Source organism: Anastrepha obliqua, chromosome 2, assembly GCF_027943255.1.
Source record: "Anastrepha obliqua isolate idAnaObli1 chromosome 2, idAnaObli1_1.0, whole genome shotgun sequence".
NCBI classification, from domain to species: Eukaryota; Metazoa; Arthropoda; class Insecta; order Diptera; family Tephritidae; genus Anastrepha; species Anastrepha obliqua.
This window is the reverse complement of record NC_072893.1, coordinates 5,306,553-5,319,720: the sequence shown is the minus strand read 5'-3', so window position 1 is coordinate 5,319,720 and position 13,168 is coordinate 5,306,553. Positions and strand designations below refer to the sequence as shown.

Sequence of the window (13,168 nt, the reverse complement as noted above, 5' to 3'; positions counted from 1 at the left end):
GACCAATCTTTTCGGCAATTTGCCGATTTGAAAGTCCCTCTGAGGTTAAGATATCGGTTTGTCCCTCTTTGCGATCTGTTAAACCTTTCTGTTTTCCCATTTTATTAGAATTAAGAAATTTTCGACCAAAAACAATGAACGCTTAAAAAACGATTTCTTTTCAAAGCTTTAATGCGCAAATAATCTAGGTTGAGTGCCTATTCAAGTGAACCAATAAATCAAGCACAATATTACAGCTGCTCAAGTTTTACTGGTGCGAAATACTGTTAGATTGAATAATATTTTGATGCATGTTTATTTTCGAGCTAAGTTTAGTTTTAATTTGAGTTATAAGAAGCCCTTATGTTACTTAATCAAATACAGTTGCTTTAATAACCATTTTCTTCCATAAAAATTATTGCCTCTAATCAAGTGAACCGCACTGTACTTCACTCGCTTGCTTGCTGGAAGAGTCTCTTCGCACAAAAACAGTCGCAAGAAGTGATCATCAGTTCGTCTTTTGCGCTGTGTACAAAAATTAATAGGATATCTCTTAACGATATTTCATTAGTAGAAAATATGTGCTGTTTTTCTTAGAAAATAATTGTAAATTGAAAATTTTAAGGCCATTTTTCTTGATATTTTAGTTTTTGGGTTGTGAAACGCTTCCAGCAAACACGCGACATTGAGTGACTAGCACTTTTTCGTTTTTTTATAACTTAAATACTTGTAAATATTAGCATTGTCAACATAAAGGTGCACATGCACATACACACAAGTGCAAATATGTATTTATATAGGAAACTCTCCCTCTCTCTGAAAGCTTCCGTCATAACAAATGGTAGTAAAAACACAGATTTTTTTATGCATCCAATGAAACAGTTTAACTAATTTGTTGTAAAACTTGGAGCGAGGATACTAAAAAGTATCATAGTAGCATACATATACATATAAACACGATGTATGTGTGCATGTTTTTGGTAAAATCGTGTTATGGACTAATTCATTCATTAATTCATTCGATCCCCAATATTTAGCTGAACCGACTACTTTTAATTTCATGTTTCTTCCGCTTGCTTATTCATAGGTATCTACCGTCTCGCACGCTGAGACGTAGAAAGGGCAAAAGAAAAAAGACCGCTTGGCTTCGGCTTGGTTGTGGAAAGAATGACATCATTCTTCGCTGCCTCAGTACGAAAAAGAAAGAATTTATGAAAAGTGATGCTAAATTCTCATATGACATACATATAATACAAGGTGGCACAAAATTAATTGCTCTATTGCAAGAACTCAACTGCTGCGGTATAAAAACAGAAAAGCAGTGGAGCGCGTAAAAAACGAAATAAAGATTTTCATTAAATAAAATTGGATGATTAATTTTGCACCACTTTATATGTACTTGTGTGAACTTAGTGCATCCATAATTCACACACATGATAGAGGTTTTTCAATACAAACCCCAATCGGAGAAGTTTCTGTACATTAAATGTTCAACAGGCTTCACTTCTTCATTTGATTTGATCTTGTAAAGTTGTAGAGCAAATGTTTACTTAAAGTTCCCCACAATGTGGCTCCCAATAACACGTGTTATCTATCGGAATTTATGGTCGGAATTGGATGGTATTGATCTGGAGAACGTTTATTTTCAACAAGACGGCGCTGCTTGCCTCACAAGAAAAGAAACCATTGATCTTTTACGGGCAAAGTTTCCGGATCGTGTTATCTTTCGAAGAGGTGATCACAATTGACCACCGGGATCTTGTGATTTAACACCTTGCGACTCTTTTCTTTGGGGCCACGTGAAAGAGAAGGTCTACGCCAACAGCCCAGGGTCGATTCAAGACCTCAAAGATGGAGTTCGTGTGGCTATCGAGGACATAGGACAGCCACTTTGCAATTCGGTTATGGAAAATTTCATGAAAAGGATATTGTTCTGGAAGCGTGGTTGTGGTGGTCATTTGCCTGATGTTATTTTCCGCTATTAACGGCATACCTTCAGCTTTATAATGAAATAAACTTCCGATCATTTATATTAAATAATAACATTTTTCTTTGAATAGCACAATAACATTTCTTATTCGAAAACCCTTTGTAAGCGTCGTGGATTCCTTTGATTTGGCTCCTTCTAAATGGAAGTTGCAAAAGATGTGCCTAAGTGCTGTTTTAAAACAAAAGAAGTAAATTGCTAGATTCTTTCAGGTTTCACTATTTTTATTCAAGATGCGGCCCTTAGCAATTATATTTGAAAACTGACATCATGCAAATGTCCACCACGAACGCATCTACCGGTAAAATACCCCAAATAAGCGAGCCTATAGGTTGGTGAATGCCTAACCACCACCAACCTCAACAGAACCAGTTTCTAGAAATTTTGTTCACCAACCTTTGAATTGTTAAAAAAAAATCACGAATTTTGCGTTATGTTGTTCTTAAAGATCGACCATTGTCATAAGTTTCAACAATTTTCACATCTACAGCGAGAGCCGCTGGTGTAGTGAAGCAGATTGGTGGAATTTAGGTTGGCGCACTGACCCAGGCTGTCGAAGAGAGGAGCACCCAGTGACCTTAATCGTCTAGCTGCCAAACCCGTGAGAGAAGGTGCTCAACAGAAAATGTTCCCGTGTGTGTCGATCGCTCAAAAACCGGTAAACACTGCCACGGAAATTGAATAGCGTGGAGTCCTGAGGACTTTCCGGGACCTGTCCCTATTGTACTGGGGCCAAAGGTTTTTCGAAATAGTGCATGAAAAAAGGTACAGTTTAGGAATTAATCACTGCTGACATCTAGGCATCACTTTTATAAGATCCTATATTTTTGGAACTTCGACCGCTGTCTCACTGGCACAGAAACATTTCACAGTGAATATTTGACTCGAACTAATCTACGCATAGCCTATATGTTGGAACGATTATTATGACCGATTTAAACTACCGGCTCACAATTTCTGTATACATTTTTAATCATTTCCAAAAGTTGCTCGTTCGTGCACTTCCCCATGATCAAAATGTTAACGTTGAATGGCATTTGGAAATGGTTAAATAAGGCTAAAAATTGAAGGGTGCGTTTTTATTTAAATCATCATTAATTCCTTTTACTGCGAATGGAACAGCCCTATGTTCCGTGTATTCTGTGTAGACACCCCTGTTATGTATTTAAATACAAAATTATTATACTCCAATTATATATATGTGTACATTTAACTCAAAATATATGTTTTTATGTATGTAAATATAAGATGCGCGGCAGATAGTCCATATCTGATCCGGGTAGCGTATTTTAGCATAACTTGAGCTGAATAAGTCGGTAATACTAATACTCTGTGACGATGCTTAACGCCAAACTAAACAAAATTTGCAACAGACATTGACTGTCTCCCCGACATTGACTTTATATCCCCATTCGGAATACCTGTTTAAAATGGGCCTAAATTTAATTAGTTATAAATAAATCAAAAATAAAATAAATGCTTACATTTGAACCGGATTGCTGCTTTCATGGGCCTGTACAAATATTTTATATTTTTTTAAGAATTTACAACAGATAATCCATGAAAATTCGCTGTAATTAGCTTTAGAAGACTCTTAAAATGTATTTTATATCATAAACTTTTACTAAAATTTCTGCATATGTATTAGGAAAAAGAATTTGCGAAACTAAAATACATTTTTTCTGTAAAATTCATTTCCTCTTCCCGTCTTTTTAATGATTGATAATAGGTCTCTGTACATGCAAAAATTATACACTCAAAGCAAATTTGTGTTTCGGAAACTGCGGCAACGGTGACTGGAGGATATCGATGGCCGATTCCTATTTAATATACCTATATGACTTGAAATAAACTTTATAAACTATATCTAAAATATATTTACTTACATTCTCCATTTTAACCACCATTTTTTTTTTCAATTTGGAACCTTGTCCCAATTCACTAATTTCAATTTGCATTTATTTTTACTTTGTGATCAGCTGTTTTTCTCACTTGCAACTTCTTACAAGTAAAAATTTATCCAGCAAAAACTTGCAACTTCTCCTCAATTTTGATCTCTCACTTTCCTTTAAATTTTGTTATCTCACTTTCCTTTCAACCTTGTTCTCTCACTTTCTCCTACTTTGCAAGTTTTTTGAATACATCAACACCAAAATTTGATAATTTGTAATAATTTTAACAAATTATTAGCTTCATGAACAGACCTAATAAAGAAATCAGATTGAAAATCTGCTGAATCTAATACTCCTAATTCTGAACCCAAAAATTTGTGTCTCCTCTTCCAAAGTGCTGTACGTTCGCAAAGTAGATGCTTTATTATTTCCTAGCTTTCTGCACTCATACAACTGTTATAGAAGTCAATAAGGGGAACCTTAGATTTTCAACGGTAATAAATAGATGGCCTGTTAGTTTTCTCATGGCTGTGGAAGCACAGTTTTAAAGTTGTTTGTGATGGAATTAATACTTTCAAAGTAGTTTGACTCTGAAAATATGTAAATATTGCTTGGAATACCTGCAATAGTCTGGCAGTGGAAAGCACATCTATATTCCAAGTTGATCCGAATAAACGAAAGTGTATTACCCGTTATGTTTCAACAATCCGTCAAAGCATATTTGACGGTATCCAATGTAATAGATTTACTTACTAATGGGCTTCTGTTGATCAACTCAGTCTCACATATGTGGACAAAACAAGTTTACATAAGGATACACTTTCAATAGTTTCTATTTAAACTCAGGCTAATTTATTCCTCATATAAAACAGGACAGAAAAATTAACCTGTTATTAAATTAAGTAACAAAGTTTCGAGATGAGGAGGTGAGTTCTCATTTTAGAGGTATTTTAAAACTACTTTTGTTTGCTATATTCTGAAAAAAGATTGCAGAACACAACAACAAAGCGTTACATGTACATGTGCACAAATGCATAGGGTGTTTTTTTAGCGGCATGAAAACTAACGATATTGATAATTATGGTTTGACAGCTGGTAATGGCAAACTAAGTTGACATTTCTGGTCAGTAAGAATTGATTGGCAAGTCATCATGAATCGTTAAACGCCAGAACAATGCTTTCAAAGTGTGGAAATTTACTTTGAAAAAAAAAAAATATATATAGGTATATTCGCAAAGTTCATAGATCACTGGTTTCTACCGAAATGAGGAAGAAGCTGCCGTTACGGAGAATGACAAACACTATCGAGCCCCGCGGGCTGAATCTTTGTTACCAAAAATTAATCAGCTAAAAATCGAGGGCATTTGGATGACGATCCAACAAGACGGCGCATCTTGCCATACAACGCACTTAACAATAGATTTATTGCAATATTCAAGCTCGCATTGACGCCATACAGCCAGATTTTTCGGAAAAAGTAGTCGAAAATTGGACTGAGCGAAAGGACCAAGTAACTCATTGCCACGGCGGGCATGTGGCGAATATCTAATTAAAAAAATAAACGCCTTGAAATTCCCTATTAGAATATAATAAACAAATGCATTAAAACAATATTTCTGTTTTGCATTACCATTTTAAGTGCTCAAGCTATTAAAAAACACCCGATATATGCACGAATTATATCAAAAATTACTTAATATTTTTATATAATTACTAATTACTATTTTTGAGTAAAAGCAGATTTAATTTTTCTTGAGAAAAAATTAATATCATAAATAAAACATAAACATTATTATTTGTTTATCTTTTTTTTCAGCTTCAAAAGAATCTTTGCAAATTTTGATTTTTATTTATTCTGCCCTTTTGAAGTCTTAGTTTTTAAGAACTGTTTGAACTTTTTACTTATAAAAACTTTTTAAGCTTGCACAATTTTTCAAATACAAATCATTTACAATCAGCATCAAAAGCATGCAATTTTAAGTTGAAAATTAGTTAATATTGAACGAGTTCATCACTAAGAAGGCCTGAGCACTTAGCTTATTTATGTGCATACACACATACATATATACAAGAATTGCTTGTTTAAAATAATAAAGTATAAGTAATTTATTATGTACGAACGCACAAGCCGTGCACGCCTTAGTTATTTAATTTAAACCATGTTTTGCTGAAAGCTCCGATATCTATTTTTTCTAATGAAAATACCTTTCGTACACTTGTAAAATAATATGGCATTGGCTCTTTATACCAAGCAGATCGTCTTACTCATAATTTTCGCATAGAAATTGCATTTGTCAAAAGTCTAGTCACAGACCCGATATAAAAACCTGTCTAGCGCTCAACCAGCGCCACGTTTTCTTTGGCTAAGATTTCTGATGCAATTTTTTTCGCTCACTCCAGTAAGCCACCGAAGATTATGAGTGGCATCGATTATCTTGGCGATGTTGCATTTCATGATTTCAATTAGTTATAGGGGGCGCAACCTCACTTGGATATTACAAGCGCTGCGGCATGGTATTTTGAGTTCATTTTGTATTTATTCGAAAACTATAGGAATATATCCCTACTTGTGGATACATTTGATTTTTTAAGCACTACTGTACGCCCATAATAGCTTAATAACTGTGTTTAATCCTGAGCACTGTTTCCCATTTTTCCCAGCGGCTTTGATTAACAATTGACAGTTATAAATTGTAATACTTATATAAAATGGAAATGATAAATATTAAAAGCATCACATTAATACGTACATTGAATATACACAAATATGCAGTTGCGGTGAAATGCTGCTGCTCATCATTTATTTGCAATAATAATTATGTGTTTGATTTACAATTATTCTTTTTTTTTGTTTTTTTACTTCACAAGCGTTTTAATCTTTGCACTAATTCTTTTCACAACCAATTTTGTAGTTACTATGTATGTACATGTATGCTTTGTTTTAAGGTCGATGTCGCGTTTCGTATTAATTGTTGACAAGTATCCAAAAACTAAAAAATTAAGAAATTAGGAGACGAACCACAAGTCGCGAACCGCGCACCGCGAACAAGACTATGTCCGAGCCCCAACACATCCAAACGCTTTGAAACTTCGGCGGCAACTGAAACTTCTTCCAATTCGTAAAAATAAGTCAAAACAGAGAATAAATGCAAAATATTGTATACATATCCAAGTGTGTGTGTGTGTGTGATTGTGCTAGCTATTCAAGCGCAGTGTACAAAAGCCACAAATAAATATATACATAAAAACAAAACCAACACTAGGCTGAGTAGAAAACAATAAAGGTAACTCATGCAATTCGAAGTGTGACACATACAGGGTGCGAAAGCGTGTTAAGCAAGTAAATAATTGCGTGTAAAATTTTACGCGGATAAGAAAATTACTGGTTAAAAATGTAATTTTCGAAAATCAAAAAACTATGCATTCAAATTAATAAACTCGTATGTACATATATATGTATGTATGTAAAAGATTTTTAAAAGAACTCGTTGTTTAATAAAAGGCGGTCGCCGTATCCAAATGGTTGGTGCGTGACTGCCATTCTCAAATGCCTTGGTTCCAATAACCGTGCATGAAGCTAGAAAAAGTTTTTTCTTGCTGTTGTTGTAGCAGCATAAACATTCCCCATACTTACACAGGGGAATGCTGCTGGAGTGACAGTCCTTGGCCGGATATAAATCCGGGTCGTTTCGGTAACGTAGAACCGACTGTCGTGGAAACGAAAAAAAAAAAGTTTTTTCTAATAGCGATCGGTAATGGCCAAACTCCGAGTGTATTTCCGCCATGAAAAAGCTCCTCATAAAAAACCGTTCGCCGCTCGGAGTCGACTTAAAACTGTGGATCCGTGCATTTGTTGATTAACACGCCACAAATAAGAGGAGCAGCACGGCCAAATACCTAATAGAAGTGTACCCGCCAATTTATTTTTATTTAAGTTATTCCATTAGCCTCCGTACGTAATATAAAACAATGCTAAGACAATTTTTCTTTACAAAATGTGTTGTTAAGTTTAAAATGATCATAATTCTGAAATGCAATACTTAAGGTAAGAAATTATGCAGGACCAAGTGCCCTACATCTGGACACTCGAGGTATAAATCTGTACAATTTAGTACGCGTCGAGTATATTTGCGTTATATGCGGGTGTAGGTATATGGCGGCTTAGTGGCTCAATTGCTATCCAAATTAATAAAAATGCTAGCAATATTTATAGTTACACGGCTCACAGTCACACTGCTCAATTTCTAGTCGATTTACTCCGCCGCCAGCAAATTTCTAGAGTATTAGACGCACTTTAGACCTCTTTTTTGAAACTATGTAAAATAAATTACGACCCTATGCCCGACACAGAATTTCTGCGGGGCAGCAGATAACGGATGGTGAAAACGAATTCACACAAGGTGACTTCACCATAGCAGCTGATTTGTTTTTTTTTTCTTACGAGTTGCTGGCTTGAATGTCAAAGTGTCTTGCCTCTTTGTTGTTGCCTTATTTGTTTGTCTACATTTTCATTACAATTTTGACAATCAACCTACCAAATTGTATTGTTGTTGCTCTAACGAAGTCATATTCTATGACTTACCTGGCCTATACTGTAAGTTTTTTTTCAGCTGCTGTAATTTGTCTGTAGATGAACAGATTTTTTTTGGTTCAGCATAAAAACGAAAGTTATGCGTACTTCATGCCCCTCTTGTATCGGTTCGGCGAGAGAGGCAATTTGGGGTTTATTGGAAAAATATATGCACTAATATTGTTTACCAAGCATAATTTCTTTGGCCTTGAAGAAACTCAAAGAATGCAAAGGTACGAGTAAATTCTCTGACATTTGATGGCTGCGGTAGATCTTTCCCTCAGAAAATGTCGGTGAGAAAGCTTATCATACCAACCATCTCCTATTCTGTAGGTGCCTTAAAACTGTAGATTCAAGGCTTGGCGAAATAATATGAAGTTTCTAAACTTGTATGCACTGCGTTGGCATTAGAAACTTTTTTTGCAACAATCAGAGAACCAAGCGAATATACGAGCACATAAATTGTATGAATATGCTAAATCGAATAGTGAATATAGATTTAAAGCTAATATATTTATTTAAAGTGATATAGATTTAAATTTAAAGTTAAACGAAAAAGGTTTTTAATAGACATGCAATATAGACTAGATTTAGTTGAATAGTTTATTAAAAATAATAAAAATTAGTTTGATTTTTTATTATCATAGAAAATTAGTTTAAATTTTTACTTTCATAGAAGTTTCGGTATTCTACTTATGTATTTTAAAAGTTAAGTTTTCTAAATTTTAATTTATTTATTTTTTATTCTTATTTATCATTTCGACGCCCGTTTTTCATGAAATGTAAATAAAGTTTTAAAGTTTTAATAAAAAAATATAAAAAAACGTCTAATCATCTGGTATATTTAATTTTAATCAAATCTCGGAGAACGACCAAAATGAAGAAAATTTTCTTCTAATAGCAAGTTTTTCTAATAGGCAAGGGCAAACCTCCGAGTATATTTCTGCCATGGAAAAGCTCCTCATAAAAAATATCTGCCCTTCGGAGTCGGCTTGAAACTGCAGGCCCCTCCATTTATGGAACAACATCAAGACACACGCCACAAATAGGAGGAGGAGCTCAGCCAAACACCCAAAAAGGGTGTACGCGCCAATTATATATACATATATATACATAACATACATATACATATCTAGCATATCTGAATGTAAAACCAGTATCGAACACAGCCCCAAATTTAATGAAATCTTTTACTGAAACAAATTGACAATAAGTTTAATTTAAATAAGTATAGCGCGATTGCCGAACCTCGGTAAGTTTAGCAATCGATAAACAAATAAAACAAAATAAAAAAGGGCATTTTTAATATTCAATGATTCAATGATAGTTTATTCCTGCGGTTCCAATAATTTAAGACGTGTTGCAAAAATTGAGTATCAGCCTCACAGGTAATATACAAACGTACTTATTCCAAAAAAGCTTCAAATTATTCTGCATAAACTAAACAAAGTAAAATCAAAACCAACGCTGCTAGTAAACCTCTAAGCATGAGAAATTTCAATCAGGAATTTTCCAAAATACACCGGCACCCCATTAAAATCCTCACATAGAACTTTTTAGAAACAAATAAAATAGCATGCGTATGTGTATCCCTTCAAATAAGCTTTTCTTGAATTCAGTATGCAATTTAGCATTCAACCACTTCAAAGTACAATAATTACCCTGTATTCCACATACAATTACAAAACCCCAAGTTTTAGCTGAACCACTTCTCCATGCGGGGAGTTGTGTCGCAAGTAAACGACGAAAGCGACTGCGATTTATACATACATTTGTATGTATGTATGTATGTGCATAACTACTTCGGCAAGCTACTGTTGCGTTTGGAGGTGGACGAAGTGCTTCGATCCAATGGTGCGAGAGGCAATCTGAGGAGCATGCTGCCGGTTGAGAACGCGAGTACACTAGTACTCGCCTACTGAATCGCAACTTCGTTCAAAGCAAAGAAAAGGCAATACTCTATAAGTATGGAAATCGGTGTCTTGACTAGTAGTGATTTTCCCCATATATTTACATGCATATGTTTTCTTTTTTTTTGTACTTGCTGTTATATTTACCTTTGAATGTGTCACTGCAGCCGGGTTTTTTCTATTACTTTAATTATGTTTAATTAGTTACTATACTATATTTGTACTTATGTATATAGGGTGCTTTTTAGGTGATATAGAAATTTTTTAAAAATTTACCCTAGTAAATAAATGTTTCTAGTCATTTCTGTTCCGTCTATCCTGAGAAAATTTTTAAGTAAAGACTTACATCCAAATCTACATATGTAGAACTTTTATAACTAAAATACTAGCTCTGTGCGTCAACCTTACAGAAAAAACCCGCCTATATTTTTAATACAAAATCCTTCATTCATCTAGGGATGAAAATAGTAATAAGGCATTTTACTCATAAAAGCACTTTTTAGATATTATAGCAACACCAAAGGAAAAGTCCGTGTGCAACAGTAACCACGGAGCACTTTGTCAACGAAAGTGGTTTCAAACAAGGCGACACCTAAAAGAAACGTTGGTTGACGGAGTCATCAAAGAAAACGAGAAACTGAAAATGCAAGTACATAACTGGTGCTTTGCTACCTTGAATCGCGTAACTTGGCGAAAATTGGAGAGTTGATGAAGCTAAAGCTCACCCGGAGCTGTATCGCTGCCTGATTATGATGAGATATTTATGTACATTATAAATTATGTACAAATAGTTAGCTATGATATGAAAATTACACTAAATTGTGTAAAGTACTTTTTTGGAAAATATTTTTTACAAACTTTTTAAATAATTTTTCGTTGCATATTTCTAAACGAAGTCACGGAATGTGGTATTGTGTGGTAATGTGGCAAGTATTTATTATTTATAAAAGAAATCTTTGTTATACGAGTACTAAGATCAGTCCCCACTTCTTCCTGAGTAACCCTTGAATGATGTTTTGGCATTAATAGGTTTGTGTTGCGTTTGTATTTAAATACGAATTGGTGATGCCCCTATTGAGAAACCCGTTACCTTATATGAAAGTATGTATGTATGAATTTTACTTTATAGTTTAATTAGTTTTGTTACTACAATTTTTTGGTATTGCAGTAAATTCGTTTGCAATTTTTTTTAAATCAATAGATAAACGGATATACTATGAGTTTGCGCTTTTATTAATGCAAGAGTGATAACGTATCAATATTAAAGATTTAAAAGCTCGATTTATCTTAATTATCGAATCTTAAAAATATATGTATACAGTTGTGGTCAAAAGAATAGTAGTGCTAATGCCGCACATAGCTGAATATTTTTATTTTTTCTCATTGTCTTCTTTGTGCTGTATTCTCCTTAAGGGGACCCGGTAGTCTAGAAATTTCAAAATAGTATCTTAAGAATATGCTGAGAAATTTTCATGCGGGAATTCCCAATATTATAGCTTCTACAGCCCATTAACTAGGTAGAGAGCGGTCAGCGCGCTCTCATCCCTCAAAACTTTAAACGCATTTGTTTTTTTTCGGAATGGAGTTTTCAAAAGAAAAACAAAAACTTCAACCGAATTGTCTGAAATTTCAATATGTTTGTAGCATTTTCAATTGCTATTGCCCGTACCAGAATCATTGTATTATTTCAAAACCGCGCCATTTTATCAATTTTTTTATTTTTTATTCTAGTACGGAACCTAGCTACAGTCATACTGATTAATAATGTTTTTGGTTTTTGTGTTTCAGATAAATAGAAGAGCCAAAATGGACAACACCGTCCAGGCCCAATTTTTCGGGAGGATCAACTTCAGCGCCATTTTTTAAATTATTAAAATTAAAAAAAAAATTATTTTTGTATGTGAAAGAAGTTAAATAAAAAGCCTAAAAAATTTAAATGTCGTTTTACATTTTTTTATTCTTAAAAAAAAATTCCTGAAAATACCCTAAATTTTTGAGCTCTAGACCAGCGGGATCCCTTAAGGTACTGTTGTATAGACAGAGTTCAATAAAAAAAGTGCCGTTATAACTGTATACGTTAGCACTTGGTATCGTAATTTCACTTATTTTCAAGTGCATTGGCTAATGAGGCCGTCAAAATAATGGTAGTGCAAAGAATAAGCTGCGAAAAAACTTATATAAAACATTTATTTGTGTAAAAAATTTATAAAAAGGTAAGAAGTACTGCATTATATGATGTATTTCCATACCATTTTGTGAAAATCTGGTTGAAAATGTTGAAAATTTTTCAGCTATGGGACGAGCTACTAAGCATTAAAAGTGAGCTGGAGTGGGAGGCAAGCATGGAAATTATTCGTAAGCCCTTACGGGAACACAACTTGACTGCTCATAGCCCAAGAAAAGTGCCATTACTAACTAAAAAGCATGTGGCACAAAGGCTAAAGTTGGCAAATGAGTACTTCGATTGGTCTACCGAAAAATGGAGAACTATTTTGTGGACATATGCTATGCTACAATAGGGTCTCGCCAATACGTTAGACGTCCTCCGAATTCCGATAATTCAGAGTACAATCCTGTGTACCAACCCAAAACTATTAAACATGGAGCATCAGTTATTATGATGAGGGCATGTTGTCATTTTATGGTGAAGAACCGATATACTAGATAAAGGAAACCATCGTTCCTACGACAGTCGGTTCTACGTTACCGGAACGACCCTGATTTATATCCAGCCAAGGTCTGTCACTTCAGCAGCATTCCCCATATATGTACATATGTATGGGGAATGTTTATGCTGCTACAACAACAACACAAAGGAAACCACGGATCG

The 13,168-nt window shown here is 34.3% G+C and overlaps 1 protein-coding gene across 1 annotated transcript in view; it reads right to left on the bottom strand.

Annotated features, from left to right (window-relative positions):
• Positions 1–6,943, bottom strand: part of LOC129237410 (phospholipid-transporting ATPase ID) — a 110,177-nt gene extending 103,234 nt beyond the window's left edge. Inside the window, exon 1 of the mRNA XM_054872145.1 lies at positions 6,609–6,943. The gene's annotated coding sequence lies outside the window, so the exon portion shown is untranslated. The remainder of the gene's footprint in view (positions 1–6,608) is intronic.
• Positions 6,944–13,168: the final 6,225 nt, after the last annotated feature.